A 25,624-nucleotide genomic window follows, 5' to 3' on the forward strand; every position below is an offset into this window, starting at 1 on the left:
GTGTATGTAGTCACTCATGGGAGAGAAGACAAGAAGAAAGAACCTAAGGAAAGGAAACCATGGTAGGAAGGGAGACAGACCCCACAGATGATAATATTGTCTTGTACAAGGACATTAGTGCACATACTGGTACAAGTGGAATTTATTCGGGGGCAGGAGAAGCGGGGAAGAAGAGGGCAGGCTTTCAGAGGCTTTTTGGTTGCTCTCCGATAGGACTCTTGCCAACTTTACATCCATTTTGTGTCTGTGCAGCTGGATGTGGCTGGAGAATCCGTCACAACATTCAGACTAATCGTACTTTAAATTCATTATCATCAGCTTGAGGTGGGCTTTTCATGCTGCCTCACAGTCATCCTGTATCATCCTGCTGCCCTCATATCAGTGATGATCTCCATTCCCCACTTTTCTCAAACCTTCACCATCTTTGCCCCACACCCAGTTCTCAGCTGGTTGTCGTCCTTCTTTACTGAGAAACATGAAGCTGATTGCCTCAGTGGACTACCAGACTAACACTTGCAGAGTTCCCAAGGTGACATCAGCTGAACCCGTGTACTGTGCCCGTTCCTGCTGTAGAGGACATCTCTCCTCCTGTGTAATGCAGCCCTGCTCCATGTGCACTCCCCTCTTTCTCTCACCCACTCCTGCACGTAACTCACTCAGCTCCCCATTCTTTCTGTGTCCCCAGTGCCTCTCCCCTAATGGGTCGTTCCCATCATTCCACCATGTATTTTTATTTCTCTCAGCAGATGAAAAATTACTTCATCTGACTTTACCTCCTTTGCCAGTAGCCATTCCATTTCTTTGTCTCCCTTTGCAGTAGAGCTCCTCCGAGGAGTTGTCGGTACTCACTTTTCACTGTCTCCTCTTCCATTTTCTTTTAAATCCACCTCAGCCAGACTTTCAGCCCCATGACTCCAATTTAACATTGGTGGCAATCCAATTTAAAATTTGCTTTTAAAATCATAAGTCTTATTTGAATTAGAATATGTTATTCATACCACTTTAAATTTCTGTGTTAAGTATAATATATTTAGGGAAATGTGTAGATTTTACCATTCTTCTATAGTTGCTATGGTTGTATCATAAAGAGGAAATTAAAATGGAAACAAATTTTAATTGCTGTTCTATCACATTGGGTACCACACTTGTTGGCTTTGTAATATTAGGCCCCATATGTCTCTTTTTGTGACTGTTCCTTAATCCTTTCCACTACTAAGAAGTTGTCTAGCTTTGACCAAGCAGATGGTTTCAGATTTCCCTCTATTATTTTGAATGAAATTGTGAATGAATAACTGAGCTGAGTGAGCATGAAAATAATTAGCATGTGGGGGGGGGTGGGGGGCAGTTAATACAGAAAGAAAACAAAATATTCAGCGACGTTAATCTGATGTATAATTAATTACATCCATAATTGTTAAAGGGTTGTATGGTTTAGCTTTTAGTAATCTGTTAAAAATTCTTTTGAGGATATGGAGTTGTTTTAGAATTGTCTTAAAATCCTCTGGTTATGACCCCAAAGTCCATGGGCTTTTTCCTTTTACAAAAGGAATATTAAAAATCCAGTTCCTAAAAAAAAAAAAAAAGAAAAAGAAAAAGAAAAAATATCCAGTCCTTCAGTTGGTGGTACCCTGAAGTTGAGAGCAAGATTAATTGACTCAAGAGTATTGAGTATAAATTGATTTATTGTTAAGAAGAGATTTAGAGAGGTCTGACTCTTCCAGACCTTTCTGAATATTAAAAATCTTCTAATCTGTGAATTGGCCTGTTTTTCCTTTTAATTCTGCCAATTTTTGCTTTATATATTTTGAACTTATTAGGTTCACACTTAGGTCTTCTTCCTGGATTGATTCTTTTGTTGCTGTGAAATGTTCCTTTTTATCTCTGGTAATGATTCTTGCCTCAGTCTGCTTTGTCTAGTATCCTTACAATGATAACAACTTTCTTTAAATTCATGTTTGCATTATATCTCTCTCCCCGTTCATGTTACTTTCAAACTTTCTGTCCTTAAGATAGGTCTCTCTCCTCCTCCTCCTCCTCCTCCTCCTCCTCCTCCTCCTCCTCCTCCTTCTTCTTCTTCTTCTTCTTTTTTTTTATATTTAATTAATTTATTTATTTGAGAGAGAGTGAGTGAGAGCAGAGGGGCAGGGCCATAGGGAGAAGCAGACTCCACATTGGGCAGGGAGCTTGATGCAGGGCTCAATCCCAGGACCCTGAGACCATGACTTGAGCTGAAGGCAGCTGCTTAACCGACTGAGCCACCCAGGTGCCTTAAGATGGGGCTTTTCTAAGTAGCATATATATCTATATGGTTTTTAAAAAACTGATTATTTTAATCTTTTAATTGGAATGGCTCAGTCTGTTTACATATATATTGCGGTCATGTTTGGGTCTAAATCTTTCTATATTCTCACCTATTTTAAATTCTTTTTCTGTCATTTCTTACCATCTTTTACATTATTCAAATAATTTTTATTATCCATTCTCACACCTATTAGTTTGTTGGTTATAAGTTCTTTTGCTACTCTTTGGTGTTACTCTAGATTGCATTATTCATCCTTGACTTCTTAGATTATATAATAAATTAGTGCTATTCCATCCCTTTTTTCTCTTCTTGTTTCCGTTTATATATTTTCTACTGATTTGTCTTCTAGATTATTAATCCTCTTGTTAGCTGTATCTAATCTACTGATAAGCCTGTCTGTTGAATTTTTAATTTCAGTGGTTGTATTTTCCAGTCATAGAATATTCATATGATTCTTTAAAAAAAGAAAAGATGCCAGATCTTTGGTGAAAATCTCCATGTTGTTACCACTTTTCCTGAACATATTAATTACAAACTTTAAAAAAATCTGTCTGATACTGCAGTATCTGTTTTACCTTGTAGGCCCCTCCCCCTTTTGGGTGTTATTTCTTCATAGGTCTGCAAAGTCTTTGTTAAATGGTAGCTACTGTATATGAAAAATTTGTGGAGATTTTGGATAAACTCACAGCTCCTGGCAGGCAGCTAGCGATGAGGCAGAGCAACTTAGTCCATCATATTTGAGCTGTTGCAAGTCTGAATTTTAGGATTTATAAGGCCTTATTTATTTCTAGTTCTCCATGAATCCTAGGGTATTGTCATTCAGGGACCTCAGCTGGACATATGGGGTGCCTACCAGGTTCCTGCCTCATTGATGGGGGTCCTGAACTCCAGTTTTTTGTCTTCTTAGGACTTGGAGACTGACAACAACTCTGGTTAGTTTTTAAACTGTTTTTGGTACTGTCTACTTGGCAGTCTGTGATGCTTATGAATGGGCAAATGAATCGAGGAGTTAAGCAGCTGAAGTTGTAGGTTGGCATCTCTTTGTTTTCTTTCTCTGAGGGATCTTGGCCCTCAGGCCCTGGCTGTCCTGGCTATCCTGAGTTCTAGTGTGAGACTGAGAAATACTGATTTTCTGCCTCTTAGCAGTTTTTATCTAAGGACAGTATTTTTACTCCTTTTCTGTGGTGCAAATTGTCCCCCCTCCCCACACCCAGCCACCCATCTTCCTTCATTCTTACTGTCTGTAATACAGATATGATGGATGGGGATCTGGCAACCCTCTTTGCACCATGAGGTAACCTTGAGGATATAAGCCTTAAAGAGGATGAGGAGAAGAAAGAGAGGGTTGAGGAACCTGAATTCCTGTTGACTCTGTATATAGAGTCCTCTTATCAGACCTAGATGACTTAGTTCTAGATTTCTTAGACATCAGGAAAGAAATCAACGTCTTCTGTTGTTTTAGCCTTGCTATTTTAGGTTTATGTTATACCCAGATGAATCTAATGCCAATTCATAAAGTGAGGGTTCCTGGAATCAGTATAAGTGTATATTCACATAGCGTACTAAGAGTCATTACTTTCAGCCTTTTGTTTAGTTGTGACATCCATAGTAAATGACATACACCTGACTGAATAGTCTTGTGGACAGGTCCTTTGATATATTTGCCCAAATGCTGTCACTTTAATTTCTACAGAAGCAAACACGAAAATTCAAGTTAGTGAGAGGCATCTTCCTATAGAGAAAGACTTGACAAATTCAAGTGTTGTTATTATTATTGGCAAGTTACTGATGACACACCTACCACATTATCCCAGTAGACCATACAGGGGGATTACAGTACACTGTGTTGAAACGGTATTTTCCTTTCATTCAACAAATAAAATTTCACGGACAAAATATGGCTGTAGACTAATGTGGTCATGGGGGAAATGAAAAAAAAGTAAGGGATGATTAAAAAAAATTCAGAAATTAGTGACAAATTACATGTAGAGGGATCAAAGAAAAAAATGTTAAAGATGATGCTAAATAAGCTTCTGAATTTAAAATCTGGCATAGTCATGCTATTGGTACAGAAGTAGGCAAATTAGGGAAGGGTTCCTTGCAAGGAAATAAATATTTCATGACTTAAAAATAAGAGCATGTTTAATTTAAGAAATAGTTCTTCTTCTTGGTATATATGAATTCTTTGCATAATGTGGATTATATTATACCAACATGAAAGAATTTTCTTTCCTATTCCCACCCTAAGGATATTGCAGGACTTTACCTAACCCCGGGTTGCAGCTGTTCCCTTACACATCGCAAAGCTGCTTCTATCCATAGATAGTATTTCAGGAACTAGTTTTAAAACCATTTTCATTCGAATGTATGTGGCAGAACTATGACTCCCTTGAAAACAGGCATTCAGCCTAAAACAGCACTATTTCCTTATTTTGACAAAGATTATAATGGCATCTTAGGACTTATGGTAGTATCTGTTCACATTTTTGAGGTATGCACTTAAGAATGACTCACTATCCTGACTCACTTGTTGAAGTTTACTGTCATTCAAAAGCTCTTTCATTCTGCTTTTCTTTTTCTGGCTTTACTTTTTTCCCCAGTGAATAGAATTATTGTAGTAAGTCTCACATTGCTGAATATAACCTTTGTTTTTTCTTAATTGGTGCGTATATGCCACGCCTCTAGGCATATTCAAAGCTTTTACTTGTGATGGCTGGCATTTTGCTGTTCAGTCTTGGCAGGAAGTACAGTATAGTGAGAACTAATAGTGCGTGAGAATAGTGAGACGACAAGCTCACTTGTTAATAGAATGAATGTATAAATACTACATAATTTATGTTAGCAGATATATGTGTCTTTTGTTTGGGAATATACTATAAATTAGGTTGTACCTAGTTAAAGCCTATTCCAGGAAGTGTCATCAGGCATCATAATTGAGCTGGCCCGATTGTTTGAAAGAATATTTGATCAAACAAAATTCTAGGCAAATAATCTGAATAGTCCTTAGAGTTTATGATAGGATCCAACCAATAACTTCAGATTCGGTGAACAGAACCAAACAATCCGTTGTAGAAATTCAGTGAGTTTTGCTACACTGCATGTAGACATTAGCACTTGATTACTTGTACAAGATTTGGAGGAGGCCTATTTGTGGTATCACTGCTTAATGGCTATCTAATCATTGCCCATTATTAACCTCTCCAAGTCTTAGTTTTCTCATCTCTACAATGGTACCAGTGTCACTAGAGTTGTGATTGGGATTAAATTAGAAAATTCTTGTTCATTCAGTCATTCAGGAAGTTTATTGAACCTCAGTTATGTGTCAGTACTGAGGCATTGATTTAGAGTGTTAAATAAAATGAGGTGAACCGATCTGTGGGTTCAATGGAGAAGGCAGAAAACAAACAAGTAAACAAAGGAAATCATTCAAATTATGGTATTTTCTTTAAAGAAGGTATCAAGGTGCCATGAAAGAGAACAACTGAAGGAAGATCTCCCTGAAGAGGTAGCTCTTAGGTTGTGATGGGAAGAGCAGTAGGAATGAGCTGTATAGAGAGTTGGAGAGAATTCCAAACAACTGGAATAGAAGAATGTGGGATGGCCCTGAAGCATAATGAAAAAGGGGGATGCTGTGCTTGCTACTAAGAACTAAAATAAGGCCTGTGTATTGTTTGCAAATGGTGAAAGTGGGATAAATAGCTGTTGGTGATCTGTATGGGGCCTAGCCATAGTCTTTGATTAATGTTAGTTGCTATCATTGTTACAGTTACAATCATTTTTTACTTTATTTAGAGGTCACTTAAAAACTTGAAAGAAGCAGGGGCCCCTGGATGGCTCAGTAGGTTAAATATCTGCCTTTGGCTCAGGCCATGATATCTGGGTCCTGGGATCAAGTTCCACGTTGGGCTCTGTGCTCAGGGGAGTCTGCTTCTCCCTCTCCCTTTACTTCTGCGCTTGCTCCTTCTCTTTCTCTCTCTCTCTCAAATAAACAAAATCTTAAGGAAAAAAAAAAAAAAAACTTGAAGGAAGCAAATGGTTTCCAAAGTAGGTGCAACAAAGTCAGTGCATTGAAACTTGTGTTTGCTGTTTTGAAAGACCATTAGTCCCTCACACAGAGCCTGTTGGTGATTATTTTTCATATTGTTGATGTAAGTTTGGTTATTTGATGCTATAACAGTCTTGAAGTCCAAATTGGGCGTAAATTTCAGTAATAAAAATAAAACTCAAAGTGTAGTGATTGTTAAAAATGTGAGATTATGAAATCTTTCTAAAGAAAGATTTATTGAGGTATAATTTGCATACAGTAGGGCAGCCCCGATGGCTCAGCGGTTTGGTGCCGTCTTCAGCCAGGGGTGTGATCCTGGGAACCTGGGGTTGAGTCCCATGTCGGGCTCCCTGCATGGAGCTTGCTTCTCCCTCTGCCTGTGTCTCTGCCTCTCTCTCTCTCTGTATCTGTCATGAATAAGTAAATAAACTCTTTTTTTAAAAAAATTTGCATACAATGGAATTTATTCATTTGAAACATGGAGCTTGATGACTTTTGATAATGTTATAGTCAGGGGATCCCTGGGTGGTGCAGCGGTTTGGCGCCTGCTTTGGCCCAGGGCGTGATCTTGGAGACCCGGGATCGAATCCCACGTCGGGCTCCCGGTGCATGGAGCCTGCTTCTCCTTCTGCCTGTGTCTCTGCCTCTCTCTCTCTCTCTCTCTCTCTCTCTCTCTCTCGCTCTCTGTGACTATCATAAATAAATAAAACAAAACAAAAAATTAAAAAAAATTAAAATTTTATAGTCAAATCATCACCACCACATCTTGATATAGAAAAGTTCCATCAAGAATCCTAAAAATTCTTGTTTTCTTATGTCTCTTTGCCCCATCACCAGCCTCATTCAGACAGCTCCTAATCTATTTTCTGTCACTATGATTTTGTGTTTTCTAGACTTTAATATAAATGGAATTATATATTTTGAGGCTTTTATGTTTTATATATGTTGCTGCATGTATTAGTAGATTTATTCCTTTGCTTTGTTAAGTGGTATTCCAAGTAGAGATTAACCATAATATGTTAATCTGTTGGCCAGTTTATGGACATTTGTGTTGTTTCTTGTCTATTGTGAATAATGTTTATATTAACATTCACATAAACATCTTTATGAATTTTGATTCATAAAGATTTATGAAACATCTTTATGAATATGTTTTCATTTTGGGTACCCAATGTAATCCAAAATTTCTCCTGTATTTTCTTGTAGAAGATTAGTAGTTTTTGTTCGTACATATAAATCTCTTGTTAGACGAGGCTGTTAGTTTCTAACGGGATACCTGGAGGCCAGCGTAGAGGAAGTCTTGACCAGTTCTAGGGAAAGTCAGAGGCCTATCCTGGCAGCATTCCACAGGAAACCAGATCAATCCAGACAGGCCCAAGATAGTGGATGCCACATGATAGGAAACCCCTGACCACATAGGGAAGAAAAGGCAAGAAACTCTTGCTTCCAAGAAATCTCTACCCCATTGATGAATATTCTACTTCCTGGTTAGCAGCTATCAATAAAAGATAGAAACCCCCAGGGTATCCAGCTCTCTTGAATTCACCCACTGTCACATCTTGAGAGTTTGCTTTTCACTTTAATAAATTTTCCCATTCGTGTCGCCTGTCCACTGTGTTGTGTGGCTGTCCTTGAATTGTTTCTCGTGACAAGACCGCTAACCTTTGGTGACTCCTTTGGGATGGGCCAAATCAAGGTTTCAGGCCCCAAGGCCCAGGGTCTCCCCATTTTACCCAACAACAAGGATTTATTTCAAGTTAATTTTTATGTACTGTGTGAGGTAAGAGCCAAAGTTTTTTTTTTTTCCTGTACAGATACCTAGTTATTCCAGCATCACTTATTGAAAAGACTTTTTCTCCATGAATTATTTTGAAACCTTGAAACTATGAGATCTTGCTTTCATTTGTAACCATTTCTTTCAACAAGAATTTAAGCCTGACAATAGAGCTTATTCAAATATAAACATCCATTTTATAACCTTACTGATAAGTATATATTTTAGGAGGTTGTGGGAATAATGAAAGGAACTGCTTTTCAGGACTAATTCAGGTTTAATAAGAAAGTACTTACTGGTAAAGTTCAAGTGCTGGTAACTTCAGAGAATTTGTAAAGTTCTAAGGAGTGAAATTCTGTACCACGTTAGTGATATATGATTATCTTTAGGAAAGTGAATTAGAAAAATAGTAAAGGTGGTCTTTCTTACGTTTGCACACTCAAAGGAGTCCTGGATCAATTAAAAAAAAAACAACAGAGGGGGAAAAAAAAGAAAAGAAAAAGGAACTTACACTGAATAAATAAAAATATACATAAAAGCTGTTTTAAGATGTCCTTTGAGTTTAAGGACTTTAATGAAAGGTAGAAAAAAAGACTTGTCCCCTCTAATGAATGAAAAAGACTAATAAGTACTTTAAAAAATAGTGTCAGGAAGAATCAAGTGCAAATGAATTGACATCTGTGAAGTGTGGAATATGATAAAAACATCTTTAAAAGCATAGTTTGCTTCCTGGAAATCTGTAATGCCCATATAGGCCTGCTATTCAGAGCAGGCCAGGTAATGTAAACATGAGAAAGAATATATCCCAGACTCTTTTACTTCCATCTGCTTGTTTTGGTTTTGGTTTTGTTTGTTTGTTTGTTGTTTTGTTAAAGCAGAATTCTCATCAAACAGAAAAGAGAAGAGACAGAAATGAGAGATAATTGAAAACCAGGGAAGGTCAGGGATAATAACACCCTTTCATTTCAGGTGTTTAGGGGTAAATGAGTTACAGACTTAGGCTATTTTGGAATAACTGTAAATAGTCTTTTAAGAGTAATAAAATACAGAGCAGATACTTGAAGACTGCACTTGAAAGAGGAAGAGCAAGGGTAGATTCTAGTGACTAGAAACGATTGTATTTCATGGTCATTGTAATAAGAATTGTAGCTTGATTTTTATTAATTATGCCTCATGAATGTATTTAAAAGGAAATGATTTAGGAGCTTTTCTGAGTATAATTAGAGCTACTTGTACAAAAAAATTACTTTTTTTGCTGTCACTGAATAGATATCTCAAATGTTGGAGATAGGTTTGGCTTTGTTTTGTTTCTTCACATTTCTTCTTTTAAAAAATTATTATTGGGGGCAAAATTGGTATATAATGTTATATAATTTTTTAACATTATGTAACTTTTAGGTGTAAAATATAATCACCATTATGATCACCACTAAAAGTCTAGTTACCATCTCTCACCATACAAGTGACCCCTTTCATCTTACCCACCTCTCCTCTTTCCTTCTTCTCTAGTAGCAACCAGTCTGTTCACTAGATCTATGAGAGTGTGTGTATGTGTTTTGTTTGGTTTGTTTTTAGATTCCACATATGAGTGAAATTATGTGCATTTTTCTTTCTCTGATTTATTTCACTTAGCAAATACCTTCAGGGATTCATCTATGCTGTTGCCGTTGGCAAGATTTCATTCTTTCTAATGCCTTTGTAGTAGTCTGTTTTCTTTATTTGTCTACTGGTGGACACTTAGGTTGTTCTCATTCTCAGCTATTGTAAATAATGCAGTGAAAATGGGGGTGGACATATCTTTTTGAATCAACGTTTTTGTATCCTTCACATAAATACCCAGAAGTGGAATAACTGGATCATATAGTAGTTCTATTCTTAATTTTTTGAGGAGCCTTTCTGCTGTTTTCCACAGTGGCTGCACCATTTCCTACGTTGCCATTAACAGTGCATGAGAGTTCCCCTTTTTCCACATCTTCCCCATCACTTGTTATTTCTTGCCTTTTTAATACTAGCCCTTCGAACCAGTGTAAGCTAATATCTCATTGAGGTTTTGATGTGCATTTTCCTGATGATGAGCAATGTTGAACATCAATAGATGCCTATTGACCATTTATATGTTTTCTTTGGATAAATGTGTCTGTTCATACCCTTTGTCTGTTTTTAAATTGGATTAATTGTTTTTGTGCTATTTAGTTATGAGTTCTTTATATATTTTGGATATTAATCCCTTATTAGATACGTGATTTGCCAAAGTTTTCTCCCATTGACTAGGTTGCTTTTCATTTTGATGATGGTTTCTTTTATTGTACAGAAGCTTTTTAGTTTGAAGTAATTCCATTTGTTTATTTTATTTTTGTTTCCCTTGCCTTTGGAGTCACATCCACAAAAATATCACTAAGACCAGTGTCAAGGAACCTACTGTCTGTTTTTTTCTAGGAATTTTATGGTTTTAGGTCTTGCATTCAAGTGAATGTAACTTTGAGTGAATTTTTGAGTGAATCCATTTTGAGTGAATTTTTCTGTGTGGTGTAAGATAGTGGTCTAGTTCATTCTTTTGCATATGGTTGTCCAGTATTCCCAACACCACTTATTGACGAGACTGTCCTTAGCCAGTATATGTTCTTGGGTCCTTTGTTATAAATTAATTGTCCATATATGTATGGTTTTAATTCTGTGCTCTGAATTATGTTCCACTGATCTGTGTGTCTGTTTTTTATAACCACACCACACTGTTGTGTGTGTGTTTTTTTAAAGATTTTATTTATTTATTCATGAGAGACACAGAGAGGCAGAGACATAAGCAGAGACCCAGGCTCCCTGTGGTGAGCCTGATGTGGGACTTGATCCCAGGACCCCAGGATCACAAGCAGAGCCAAAGGCAGATGCTCAACCACTGAGCCACCCAGGTGTCCCTACCATACTGGTTTGATTATTGTAACTTTGTAGTATAGTTAAAAATCAGGGAGCATACCTCAGTTTTGTTTTTCTATGTCAAGGTCATTTGTCTTCAGGTGGTTATATACAAATTTAGGATTGTTTGTTCTTGTTCTATGAAAAACGCCATTGGAATTTTGAGAGGTGTTGCACTGAATCTTGGGGTAGTATGGACATTTTTACAATATTCTTCTAATCCATGAATATCTTTCCATTTATTTGTATCTTCTTTGCTTTCTTTCATTAGTGTTCAGTTTTCAATGTATAGGTTAAATTTAACCTTCTTGGTTAAATTTATTCATAGCTATCTTTTTCTTTTTGATGCAGTTGTAAATGGGACTGCTTTCTTAATATCACTTTCTGATAATTTATTATTAGTATATAGAAATGCCACAGATTTCTGTATGTTTATTTTGTACCCTGCTACTTTACTGAATTTATCAATTAAAAGAACATATTTTAAAGATTTATTTATTTTAAAGAGACAGCATGTCTTAGCAGGAGGAGGGGCAGAGGGAGGGAGGGGGAGAGAGAGAGAGAGAGAGAGAGAGAGAGAGAGAGAGACTGAGAGAGACTGAGAGTGAGAGTCTTAAACAGACTCTCTGTTGAGTATGGAGCCCCACTCAGGCTCGATCTCTGAACCTGAGATCATGACCTGAGTTGAAATCAAGAGTCGGACACTTAACTGACTGAGCCACCCAAGTACCCTAATTCCAAGATTTTTACGATGGCATCTTTAGTGTATTCTATATAGAGTATCAGGTCATCTGCTATTAGTGACAGTTTTACTTCTTCCTTTCCTACTTGGATGTTTTTATTTCTTTTTCTTGCCTAATTGTTGTGGCTAGGACTTCTAATACTATTTTGAATAGAAGTGATGAGAGTGGGCTTCATTGTCTTGTTCCTGATCTTAAAGGAAAAGCTTTCAGCTTCTTACCATTGAGTATGATTGGGTTTGTCATATATACCTTTATTATGTTGAGATCCATTCCCTCTATATCCACTTTGCTGAGAGTTTTTAATTGTAAATGGATATTGAATTTTGTGAATCATTTTCTATATCTATTAGAGGTCATACTTATCCTTCATTTTGTTAACATTGTGTATCATGCTGATTGGCTTGTGGATATAGAACCATCCTTGCTTTCTTGGAATAAATTTCACTTGACCAAGGTGTATGACCCTTTTAATGTATTGTTGAATTCGATTTGCTCCTTTTGTTGTGGATTTTCGCATCAATTTTCACCAATGTTATTGGCCTGTAATTTTCTTTTGTCGTATCCTTGTCTAGTTTTGGTATACGGGTAATGTTTGTCTCATAAAATGAGGTTGGAAGGAAGTATTCCCTCCTCTTCAGTTTTTTGAAAGAGTTTGAGAAGGGTAAGTATTAAACCTTCTTTAACTGTTTGATAATATTTACCAGTGAAGCTGTCTGGTCCTGGACTTCTGTATGTTGGGAGATTTTTGATGACTGATTCAGTCTCCTTACTAGTAATCAGTCTATTTAGGTTTTCTGTTTCTTCAGTATTCAGTCTTAGAAAATTACATGTTTCTAGGAATTTATACATTTCTTTTATGTTGTCTAACTTGTTGATGTATAATTGTTCCAATATTCTCTTATGGATCCTTTGAGTTTTTGTGGTGTCAGTTGTAAGTTCTCCTCTTTCATTTTTGATTTTGTTTGTTAGAGCCCTCTTTTTTTTCTTGGTTAATCTTGCTAAACATTTGTCAATTTTGTTTATTTTTTCAAAGAACCAACTTTTAGTTTCATTGATTTCTTTTTTAGTATATTATTTATTTCTGCTCTAATCCTTATCATTTTATTCCTTTTATTGACTTTGGGCTTTTTTTTCTCCCTCACTAGCTCCTTTTTTTTTTTTTTTTTCCTTTTCTTTTCTTTTCCTCACTAGCTCCTTTAGATGTTAAGTTAGGTTGGTTATATGAAATTTTTCTCGTTACTTGAGATAGGCCTGTATTCTTACAATATACCCTTTTAGAACCATTTTTTTGCTGAATTCCAAAGATTTTGGTATGTCATATTTCTGTTTTAATATGTCTCTAGGTGTAGTTTTTATTTCTTTGATGACCCATTGGTTCACAGCATATTTAATTCCCACATTTTTGGTGGTTTTTCCAGTTTTCTTTTTATAATTGATTTCTAGTTTTATACCATTGTGTTTGGAGAAGACACTAGACATGATTTCAGTCTTCTTGAATTTACTGAGACTTGTTTTGTAGCCTAGTCTGTGATCTGTTTTGGAGAATATTCCATGGGCACTTGAGAAGAATGTGTATTCTGTTGCTTTGGGACTAAATGTTCTATATATGTCTATTAATAAGTCCATCTGGTCTAATATGTCATTTAAGGCTGATGTTTCTTTTTTTTAATTCATTGGATCTATCCATTAATGTAAATAAGGTGTTAGTCTGCTACTTTGTCAGACTGGTGTCAATGCAGATATGTTGCATGCATTATAAATATTATGTTTTCCTGTTGAATTGATAACTTTATCCTTATGTAATAGCCTTCTTTATCTACTGTTATAATCTTTGTTTTAAAGACTATTTTGTCTGCTGTGGGTATACCTACTCCAGCTTTCTTTTCACTTCCTTTTACATGGATTATCTTTCTCTATCCCTTCACTTTCAGTCTGCATGTGTTCTTCTCATGTGAGTCTCTTGCGGGCAGCATGTAGGTGGGTCTTGTTTTTTAATCCATTCAGCTATTCCATGTCTTTTGATTGAAGAGTTTAATCCATTTACATTTAAAGTAATGATTGATAGAGATGTACTTATTGCCTTTTTGTTTGCTATTTTCTGGCTGTTTTCACAGCTCTTCTCTGTTCCTTTCTTTTCTCTTTCTCTCTTCCTCTGTGGTTTGATGGCTTTCTTTAGTATTATATTTAGATTTCTTTGTTATTTTTTTTTTTGTGCATTTGTTGTGAGTTTTGCTTTATGGTTAATGTGAGGTTCACATATAGCTTCTTGTGTATATATAGTCTGGTTTTCATTGATAACAGCTTAAATTTGAGTATATTCCAAAACTACATATTTTTCTCCATGCTTCCCACATTTTATATTTTTTGTCAGATTTAAGACCTTTTTATGCCTCTCTTAACTAATTACTATAGTTTTAATTATTTTTTATTTTTTTATTTTAACCCTCATAAGTGATTTACCTACTACTGCCTTTAGTAGGTATTTACCTATATTCTAGTAAGGTGTTTACTTTTGGATGTTTTCTTTAACATTTCTTGTAAGGCCCCTTTAGTGGTAGTGGTGATGAACTTCTTTGTTTATCTGGAAAATGCTTAATCCTTCATTTCTGAATGATAATCTTACCAGGTAGAGAATTCTTGGTTCAAAGTTTTTCCATTTTAGCATTTTGAATATGTCATGCCACTCTCTTCTGGCCTCCATAGTTTCTGCTGAAAAATCTGCTGTAACGTTATGGGATTTCCCTTACATGTAATTAAGATTCTCTATCTTTTAATTTGACCATTTTAATTATAATGTATCTTAATATGGATCACTTTGGGTTCATCTTTTTTGGAACTTTCTGGGCTTCTTGAACCAGTATGTCCATTTCATTCTTCACATTAGGAAAGCTTTCAGCTATTATTTCTTCAAATAAGTTTTCTGGCCCTTTCTCTTCTTACCTTCTAGAACCCCTATAACATACATGATTGTTACTGTATTTGATGTTGTCCCAAAGGTCCCTTACATTATCTTTGTTTTTTTAAAAATTCTGTTTTCCTCTTGCTGCTCTGTCTTGGTGAATTCTGTTGCTTTATTTTCTAGCTCACCTATTTGCTCTTTGCTCCATCCAATTTGCTGTTGAACTGTAGTATTTTTCAGTTCAGTTAGCAGATTTTTCAGCTCTGTAGCTTTTGTTTTGAATTTATATTTTCTCTTTGTTGAGGATCTCACTGTGTTCATTCTTTTCCTAAGTATGGTAAGCATCTTTATGACTATTACTTTGAACTCTTTATTAGGTAGATTGCTTATCTCCATTTCATTAATGTCTTTGCCTGATGTTTTTTTTTTCCTTGTTCTTTCTTTGGAACACATTCCTCTGTCTCTTCAATTTGCCTCTTTGTGTTTGTTTTTATGTATTAGAGAAATCAGCTGCCTTTTTCAGTCTTGAAGGAGTGGCCTTATGTGAGTGATTTCATGTGAAGCCCAGAAGTGTAATCCTATCTCACTAGCAGAGCTGGACACCCAAGTGGTGTTCCCTCTGTGGGCTGCATGGGCTCATTTCATATGGCCTGGAGGCAGGGGGAAAGCTGGCATCTGGCCCAGCAATGACTTGCTGTCTGTGCTGTGGGCATGGGTGGGTTTTTAGCTGGGCGCCCCACTATCTCTAGCAGGTTAGAGAGTTCCAAAATGGAGCCTGCTGGTGCTGACTGACATTAGCAAGGTAGAATGAGTTTGTAAAAATGGCATGACCTACTAGTGTCTCCATTCTCTGAGAAAGTCTCCCTGGTTTCCTGCCTGTCTGGCAGGTGTTTTAACATTAATAAGTGGATCTCTACATATGATCTAGGCACTTTTCCGACTGGTGTGTTTGCTCTGGGTCCTGGGGTGAGTGAGCTCTATGAGAACTCCTTTAAGAGTGGGTTCTCCATTCCCAGATGGCTTTTATGTTTTATGGCTTTCCCAGATATGATCCTTGTTGGTTTTCAAAGTTTAGAGGGCTCTTCTCTCATTCAGGATCTCAGTGTTGGATGCCTGATACAGAGCACAAAATGAGGGAAAACTTCTTACTTGTGAGGGAAAACTTACTTGTTTTTGAGATACCTCCTGATTGTGCCCAGGGTGTGTTTTTTATTTGTTTTGCTTGCCTCTTTCTTCCTCCCTTCCTTCCTCCCCCCTTTCCTTCTTCTCCCTTCCTTTCCCTCCCCTCCTTCCTTCTATACCTCCATTCCCTCTTTCTCTCCCCTCTCTTTCATGCTGTATTTGCCTTTCCTATCTTTAATGTTATCCTTTGTTGTGGAGGCTCTGTTCATCTACTTTTCTGGTATTTCTCAGAGGAAATTATTCCTTTAAAAAAAAAAAAGATTTTGTTTATTTATTCATAGAAGAGGAAATTGTTCCATAAGTAATTGTGTATTTATTGTATCCGTAGGAAGGAGTGAGTTTAGGATCTTACTGTCTTGAGCCCAACCCACCAAGAGATAGGTTTTATTTGGGTGTTAGAAACATATTTGAAAAGGCTTTTGTGATGCCATCACAGACTACAAGAAGTAATAGGTCTTTTAAGGATTTTATATTTGATCAATGGATCATATATATGAATTAATTCTTGTCAGGGTCTAGGTCTTTGATAATATGTCTTAGGATCTTAACTTATTTAGCATTTTTTTAGTGGCTAGGATAAAAATTCCATTGTAATCATTGGGTTTGCAAAGGAAGAGAGAGAGTACAGTGTTGATAGATAAAGTAAGGTTATGAAATTAAGATTTGCCAAGATCTTTTCAGGCTAGAATAATAGACCAAGGTGAAAACAAGATAAAAAATGATTAAATGTCATGTTCTACACTGTGATTGAGATAGCCCCTGAGAGAGGACTGAGAGATTTCAATTAAGTGTATGCTAAATACAAGCTCATTAAATTGACTACCAGCCAGGAAAGAAAAGTGAATGATTTAGATGCAGATCAAGAAGGTAATAGGCTGTTGTTTTCCTCACATCAGGCCTCTTCTGGGATATTATGCTGAATTTGGGTGTCACAGTTCAAAGGGAGACTTTAATAAAATGTCTTGTGTTGAACAGTGTGAATATCTTAGTGATTTGTATTTATAGGCTTATCATGTGGAAAAGTCTAATTTTGTTTAGAGCTGAAAGGATGACATTTCTAATAATAATTTGAACATTTCAAGATGGAATGGGCTGACTTGTATGTTTGGGAAATTTTCATCTCTGTAGGCATTAAAGGAGAAATTCTGTGACAACTTACTAAGCATGTTATCGAGGGGATGTTAATATTTGTGGGAAGTTGAGCTAGATACATTTGAAGGCTCTTTACAGCTCCTTTAACTGTTTTTTTAACTTAGATTTTTGCTTTGATTCCTCCACAATTTTTATCAATCTTGTCCTCAAAACTTTATTAATAAGTATCCTATCTTATATGGCACTGAAAGTTATAAAATACTTCTATGAGCCAAATTAAATGTGATGTTCACAATGATTCTACAAGTTGGGCAGGAGATGTTTTACAGTTTTTAAGCAGCTGTATCTTAGTGATTGAGACTGTGACTTTTGGATCCCCAGCCAAATGGGCTCTGGCACCTGCCGTGAGACCTTTGGAAACATGTGTGTCTCTTTCCTCATCTGGAGTGCAGTGATATATTATTCTTTCTCTATAGTGTCTACACCATAAGGTTGTTTGAGTTTTTGATCACGTGCTTGAGAATATATGCATAGGATGTGATATGCTTAGAGTAGTATCTGACAGGTAGCAGACATTTAGTTAATGTTAGTTGGTGCTCTTGTTATCCTTATTTCTCTTTTACAGGTGAAGAGACCAGTGCTTCATTGCAGGTTGTAACTTGCCCAGGTTTACATCAGTAATAAATGGTAGAGCAGTTATAAGATTTCTGTTGAATTGAACAAAAACAAAATGAGAACTGGAGTGAAATTACTTGTATGTGGACTAATTTTGTATTAATTTGTATAACAGTATTAGTTTCATTTTAATTTGTTAAATGAATCCATCAGACTGTTGTGAAACTATTCTATAGATTTTGGGGAAAGCTTTGTTTTGCATATGTTTACATATATACACACATTCCAGGCATAATTCAGTAGGAAAACACTTTGTTTTAAAGCATGTTGTAAATAAAGATAACCATACTTTCCAAAAGATTTATGGTGCTTTATAGCATTTAGAAGAAAGTAGGCAATTAACTTTGGTTTGTGTTGGCATTCCAGTATACTTGCCAAGCAATTTGAGCTTCTGGTTTCTAGATGTGTCATTAAATTTCTAGAGGGATATAAGTCAAACTGAAGGCATCTCCTAGAAGAAAAATCCATAGTGTTGAGATAAACAAAAATGAACTCATTAAAATTCTGTTCTACCTTTAGATAATCAGTCCTAATAATTAATTCTTTAGATGCTCTGCACTTTTCCAGTTGTGTTAAGAATTAAGAACAGTTTGCATTAGTGTGGTAACATAGTTGTCTCCTGCAGATTGTGTGATATGCTTCAAGAAAGATTGTGACTTTTGCCTTTCTCTCCTTGCTGGTAAGGTCCTGTAGGGAACGCATCTCTTATGGTAATGATTCTTTTATTCATTTACAAGGTTGTAAACATCTTGAAGGCAGATAGTATGTCTTAATAATCTGTGTTTCTCGGTACCTGCAAAGAGCCTTGTTCCACAGTGAGTTTGTGAAATTGTCAAAGCATTGATGGTTTCATTGGAAACCAAGGAACTCATTAGATTGCCTGTATTAAAAATGGTCAGTTAAAGTAGCTTGCCATTCACAATGATGGTAATGTAATCCATTTGTCATCAAGTTTATTAAAGTTATGTTCTTGAAAAGAACTGCTGTTGGCAAAACTGCATTTGACAAGATCAGTGTCATATGGAAAAAAAGAGTTTAAGGGGAAAAAAAATACCCTCTAAAAGGCTTTAAAGGCATTTCAAGAACACTATAAATGAAAGTTCTAGGAGACATCCATTTCAGAAACAACCTAGATTTGTCAGCAATAAAAATCCCATTGAATATAAGTGAATTGGTTAGGAAAGTTGTAGTGTGATTTGCTGAGGAAGGTTTTTCCATAAATTTTGTTATTTGGCTTGTGTGCTTTTTTTTTTTTTTTTTTTTTTAAAGTAAGCTCAAGGCCTAACCTGGGACTTCAATTGGACCCTGAGGTCAAGAGTCACGTGCTATACCACCTGGGGCAGCCAGAGGCCCCCAGGCTTGTATATTTACTTGTAAAGTTTGAACTAGCCCACAATAGCCTAAAATTTAAAAACTTAAACATTTGTATCTTTAATTTTTGCCAGTTTTAGTAAAATACTGTTTCAAATCATTGTGTTGGGTAAAGACATGTTTCGCAGGGCCTGGCTTTCTATTCATATTTCCAGAAGGTAAGATATAGATTCTTAATTTTCCTCTTTCTGCACTGTCACAGCACCTCTGCCTGAATGGCTTGTTAGAGGAGAAATTGCTAATTGGTTTTCTTATGGTTATGGGAAGGAATTAGTTATGCACTTGGTGTAGTTTTTTATCACTTTGAATTTACATTCTTCCTTTCCTTCCTTTAGAACAGTAAGGAAAATTGGAAGATGAAGGCATTCCATCATGAAAGCTGAGGTGGCACTGTACTAGTGCCCTTCATGTTTCAGGTCCCTGCAGGCTAGAAGAAGGGTGTGGTAGAGAAGGGAACATTTGCTTGAGTAGAGGGAGCTACACTGGAGTAGTATGAAATCTTCAACCTTTTGTTGAGGGGAGGGGTCTTTCTCCTAACATTAATTATCTTTACAGTTGTTAACATTTTTAATTTTATATTTTGATAAGGCGGTACATATACATGGTAAACAACTCAGGGTGTACCAAAGGTTATCCATTGAAAAATACGTGTCCTTTCTATTATGTAGCTTTAATCTCCCCAGGACAGCCACTGTTAATTTTGGGTATTTATGTGTATCCCTAACCACCAATAGGATGTTATATGCACTATTGTGAACCTTGCTGTAGCAAATTAGAAATACTTCCAAAATATTATTTACTTTCTTTTTGAGGCCGCTAAATTTTGTGTTTTGCTTTGGTTTTATTTTACTCCCACCATGGGATTTGCTGTTTGTGAAATGAGAGAAAAACAAAGCTACTTTGATAGGCACGAGCTAGACATCTAGGCTCTCTTGACGGCCAGGTGACCTGCTTTCATATACACAGTCCATGATTCAGTTTCATGCCTAAGGAAAATTAGCAATTGTTACAAGTGATGACCTTCAGGAGCTTTGAAAATGATGAAACATTAACGTTTTTCAAATGCCAGTGATGAGAGTTGGAGTGTTTTGTACAGTATTTATATGCAACAAATTGCCAGTAATAGGTATGTTGGAAATGTTTTTTTAAAGTTTGATATGATATAGAATTAATGAATCTTTATACTGAAGAACCTATGTGTTGTACTTAGGGAAATAAAAGATATAGTCAAAAGGGGTTAAAAAAATAAATATAGGACTAGGTTATATTGAATAGAGAGTATAAATCAAAGATAACTAAAAACCATTGGCAGGGAGCCCATGTTTCCCTGCTCCCTGCCTGGGGTCTGGTGATTGGGAGCTAGTAAAGCATTAAAAGAGAGAGAGAGAGAGAGAGAGAGAGAGAGAGAGAGATTAATTGTATCAATATTGAGCTGCTCCAATTTAACATTTTGAAACTTTTGCTTCCTTGTTTGTAATCAGAAACTAGGAAAATGCATTTTATGTGCATAAAACTCTATGGTAGCTTTCTGTTATCCGTGGAGGGGAACTTTGGGCACTTGAGTATCTGAAAGTGCACAGGAATAAGTAATTTTGGGAAGTCATCATTTTCAGATCTGGGAAGATTTTTTTTTATTGGAGGAGGATATTCACTTGCGGAAACACAACCAGCATGTATAGGTTTGAGCTAACACTGACTCAGCTAACCCACTTCCTGGTACATTTCTTGGTAGCTTCTATCTTATTAATTTGCAGATATGCAGGCATATTCTCTTTTTCTCTTAACTTTTGTAGCATAAAGGGCAAGAATACAGGCTTTGTGGCCTTCCAGGTAGGAGCTTGAATTGAGGCTTTGATACTTAGGTAGCTTTGGACAAGTTGGCCTCTTAAGTTTCATTGGCTTCTTAAGTTTCATTTTCTCATCTGTACAATGTAAATGATAATAGGACTGTTTGAGTATTCAGTGAGATATTGTATGTACCTAGCACAGTGCCTGCTGGGTAATAAAAGCTCAATAACGTGAGCTATTAATAAGCACATTCTTCCTTCTGAGCAGCCTTCATTTTCACTACAGCTTCTGGCCAATTTTCTCTTGAAAAATACCTCCTTGGCTTCCTATTGATGGGAAGCCATCCTCCCTCAGCCTCTTGCCCTGATTTAATGCTACTTTGAGGATCCCTGTGGACAGATTCTCTTGACCAACCTTTGTTCATATGCTTGCCGTTTCATTTATTCAAAGATTACGTGGAGTGATTAAGAGCACTCTGAGGCCTTATTGCCTTTGTCTGAGTGCCACTTCTACAACTTCAAAGCTGTGTGATCTTTGCAAGTTAATTAACCCAACAATTTTCTTATCTGTTAAATGAACAATAATGATACCTACCTCAAAGTTTGGATGTGAGGTCATTACATGAAATAACATACATAAGATGTTTAGATTGTGCAGAATGAATGCTAGGTGTTATTATGAACCAGACTTAGTTGGTTATTTATTTTATCTGGTCTCCTGATCAGTGACTTTCATATGTGTATAGCACTTTCGGTGTTTGTTATGTAAAATAAATCTCACTTATACAAGACACCCTAACACAAAATTACTGTCACAGTAACAATGTAAAGAATACATGTTATATTAAACACACATACAAATGTGAGATATGCATATATAATATTCTTGGGATTTGTTAGGCGTGTTGGTGAATGCAACTCTATGTTATGAGAATTTTTTTAAAATTTTTTTATTTATTTATGATAGTCACACACACACACAAAGAGAGAGAGAGAGAGAGAGAGAGAGAGAGAGAGAGGCAGAGACAGAAGCAGGCTCCATGCACCGGGAGCCCGATGTGGGATTCAATCCCGGGTCTCCAGGATCGCGCCCTGGGCCAAAGGCAGGCGCTAAACCGCTGCGCCACCCAGGGATCCCTATGTTATGAGAATTATGTGGTGCTGTGCTTGGAGCTTAGGGCACCTTTTAAAAAAATTATTTGAATGAATAACAGCTTTAGTGTGATATGAACACCTATATTTATTATTTCCCAAGTTGCTGGCATTCAATGACCTTATATTCTTTTTTCTTTCTTTCTTTTTTTCTTTAAGTAGGCCCTATGCCCATTGTAGGGCTCAGTGCAAGGCTTGAACTCACAACCCTGAGATCAAGACCTGAGCTGAGCTTAAGAATCTGACACTTCAGTGACTGAGCCACCCAGAAACTCCTCGATGGCCTATATTCCAATTTGAACCTAAGGGCCATTCAGGGACCAGATCATACTTGCATGGCTCATACTTTTTAAAAAATGTGTTAATGCGGTTCTTTCTCTGTGCTACTGTGTCCTAAGTGATACTGAATTCTTGTTATTGTATGCCATTTTAGGCACAGTTTGTTATTTGCATATTATTTTTGATTTAAGAAGTGGAAAAGTTACCATTGGGTTGAGAATAGGGTTTGCCAAATTATCTGTGGAATTAGTTATGTGCCACTAGGGTGGACATTCTATGAATTCTCTTCCATCCTCTTTGTCTTCCAAGTGATCTACAAGAATCTGGTATAGTTGCATCATTTCTTGTAAGTACCCATTGGGCTGGATTCAACATGAACTTGTAGTGAATATAACTGTACATTCTTACAGTTCTGAATGAGCTGAAAGAGTTGTGAAAGTCAATTAAGTGAAGTAGATTCAACAGAATTCTTTCCATAATCATAGAAATTAATTGTGAGGGCATGTAAGTTAGTATCTACTAAATGCATAAAGTGTTTTAGCAGAGTTAACTTTAGTATCCATATAGTGATTTGTCTGTCAAATAGTTTTGCAGGTTTTTTGGTTTTATTTGTATGATTTTTGGGACTGCTTCATGGATTTGCATGTTGTCTTTGTGCAAGGGCCATACTAATCCTCTCTGTATCATTCCAATTTTTAGTATGTGTGTTGCTGAAGCAAGCACTGCATGTTTCTTGAACATTTCCTATTATTATCCTGAAGCATACAATTTAAAATGTAATATGGGAGGTACAGTTGCTTAGGATCACAAAGAATATTTCATATAAATAGTTCTTGGACTCTACATTATTGGAGTCCATTTTGGACAAATAGTAGACAAGTTAGTGTGGTAAGTTGAGAAGACTACTAGAAAGCAGAAAGCACTGGTTAAGCATCCATAGGAATCACAGATTTTCTTTCTTTCTTTCTTTCTTTCTTTCTTTCTTTCTTTCTTTCTTTCTTTCTTCCTTCCTTCCTTCCTTCCTTCCTTCACTTACTTCCTTCCTTCATTCTTCTTGTCTTTCTTTCTTTCTTTCTTTCTTTCTTTCTTTTCTTTCTTTCTTTCTTTCTTTCTTCTTTCTTCTTTCTTTCTTTCTTTCTTTCTTCTTTCTTTTTTTTTTTTGATAGATTTGTTTCTAAGAAATGTAAGGACTAGCAGAGATGAGAAGAAATAGAAAAAGATTATCCATTTGTACTTCAGCAGTATAGCTTGGTGGTTAGAAAGAAGGCTTTGAAGTCAGACAGCCTTGACTTTTAAGTCCTGCTCTGCTGCTTACTTCCCATAGAACCAGAATGCCTTAACCTCTCTGTACCTCAGGCTCCGCATAAACTGGGGGTATACATACAACTATCCGAGTAGGCTGTGTGAGGATTATATGTGAGATTATGTGAGTAAATGCTCAAACACAGTGTCTGACACATAGGAAACTCTCACTAGACAGGTTATAAAGTATCCACAAACAAGGAGTTGTTACCAGTGAGTCTTGTGTCATCTTCTGAAACAATTACACTGCTGGAAAAGCAGCTAAGGTATAATCCTGAGTTTGCCAGCAACTGTAGGCGGATTTAAATGAGTAAAATGACTCATGAACTTGTCTTGGTTCTAAGTATCTGTTGTTGGCAATTTTCTCATTCAACCCTGCCCCCAAATGTGGGAGTTGCACTCATATTCAACAACTAGTAATTATGCTTCTCATCGGTAGTAATGGTATTTAAATATTGTTACATCACTCCATATCCTTTTTCTTTATGAATCACTTTACACATAAACGTAGGAGTTTCTAGTCTGATCTGGGGAGTTCTAGGGAACCAGTAGTGATACTGTTTCTTCTCCTTGAGAAGTGAGACACAAGAGACCCGTGGATGAAGATCAAAATATCCTCTGCATTGGCTGATCTGAGGACATGACATTCGATCTGAAGTGAAAGGGCTTATTAGCCTAATTTGACTGAGACTTACCCCCTGGATGACTAGCACAGCTGAGCAACTGCAGGCCTCCCCTCAGGACAGGTGCCTTCATGCATGGAGAGTAGACCAGAGGATATGCACCCAGGGTGGCTGAGAGAAAGAGAGCAAGGAGCTCAACCTAGCAACCTCAGAAGTCCTTCTGCCCGCATGAGAGGGAAGAGTTCTGGGAGAGTTCTAGAGTGTTCTTTTATTTTTTAAAAAAATTTTTAAAAAATATTTTATTTATTCATGAGAGACAGAGAGAGAGAGAGAGAGGGGCAGAGACACAGGCAGAGGGAGAAGCAGGCTCCATGAAGAGAACCCGACATGGGACTCTGTCCTGGGACTCCAGGATCACGCCCTGGGATGAAGGCGGCGCTAAACCACTGAGTCACTGGGGCTGCCCTGGAGTGTCATTTTAGCTAAAGTGTCTCCACATGGACTTGAAGCGTGATGGTAGCACATTTAGCCATGTGAACAGGACCTTCCTGTCAAGAAAGTGAGGCTGCAAGGTTCTATGAGTAGATTGGGGAGTTAGGTAAGGAAGATGTGAGGAGAGTGGACTGGAACACAAACATCCCATACAAGTCTCTGATTTCTTTCATTTTTCAAGAGGCTCCTCCTTTCTCTCTCTTCTCTCTCTCCATATCTCCTTCCTTCGTTCCTTCCTTCATTCCTTCCTTCTTTCCTTCCTTGATGGATATGAAGGACTTGTAAGTAATCAAAAGTGCTAATCAGAAATAGATTGTGACTTCTCATATCTGAATTTTAGAGTCTTAATGAAATTTTTGATGCTACCTTGAAATAGAATAAAAAAACAAAGCTGAGAATCTTTAGTAAAGGTATACTTTTTGCAGTGAAAGTATATCTGGAAAATAGCTTAAAATCTGTCGGAACACCTGGGTTGAGTCCCTTGAGGGTCTGACTCTTTTGGCTGAGGTCATAATCAGGGTCATGGGATCAAGCTCCACTTTAGGCTCTATGCTCAAGGTGGAGTCTGCTTAAGAGATTCTCTCTCTCTCTCTCTCCCTCTCCCTCCCCTTCAGCACCTCCCCTGGCTCATGCTTGCTCTCTCTCTCATAAGTAAATAAAAGAAAAATCTAATTGTTAAAAATAAATTGATATATTAAATGTTTAGCTGGTTGAATAGTTCACAATAGTAGTGAATATTGAGAAGTTATTTTTATATTTTTAAGAACTATATGGTGAGCGTCTACTATGTATTAGGCACTATGGTAGATAACTAGAGATACTACAATGAATAAGATAAACTGTCTTCTGTTCACGGAACTTACAATTAAATAGACATGTCAATAAATATATTCAATATTATGTGTATGAGTTTGGAAGCACACTAGAACAAAAGAAGCAGTTCTCCCTTATGACAGTGGGCTAGAAGCAGGCTATAATTCTTGATTAAATTTGAGA

At 36.7% G+C, this 25,624-nt stretch overlaps 1 protein-coding gene, 1 long non-coding RNA gene and 1 other non-coding gene across 4 annotated transcripts in view; 1 reads left to right on the forward strand and 2 right to left on the reverse strand.

Annotated features, from left to right (window-relative positions):
• The window catches only part of LOC125753597 (uncharacterized), an 84,466-nt gene extending 60,088 nt beyond the window's left edge, over window positions 1-24,378 (reverse strand). Inside the window, exon 1 of the long non-coding RNA XR_007405749.1 lies at window positions 24,209-24,378. This is a non-coding gene — a long non-coding RNA (uncharacterized LOC125753597). The remainder of the gene's footprint in view (window positions 1-24,208) is intronic.
• Window positions 1-25,624, forward strand: part of USP6NL (USP6 N-terminal like) — a 167,799-nt gene that overhangs the window by 61,694 nt on the left and 80,481 nt on the right. The gene's annotated exons all lie outside the window — the stretch shown is intronic.
• Window positions 22,827-22,934, reverse strand: LOC112659123 (U6 spliceosomal RNA). Its single transcript, XR_003136197.1, has one exon. It is a non-coding gene; the product is annotated as a U6 spliceosomal RNA (small nuclear RNA).

This window comes from Canis lupus, chromosome 2 (assembly GCF_003254725.2).
Source record: "Canis lupus dingo isolate Sandy chromosome 2, ASM325472v2, whole genome shotgun sequence".
Lineage (NCBI taxonomy): Eukaryota > Metazoa > Chordata > Mammalia > Carnivora > Canidae > Canis > Canis lupus.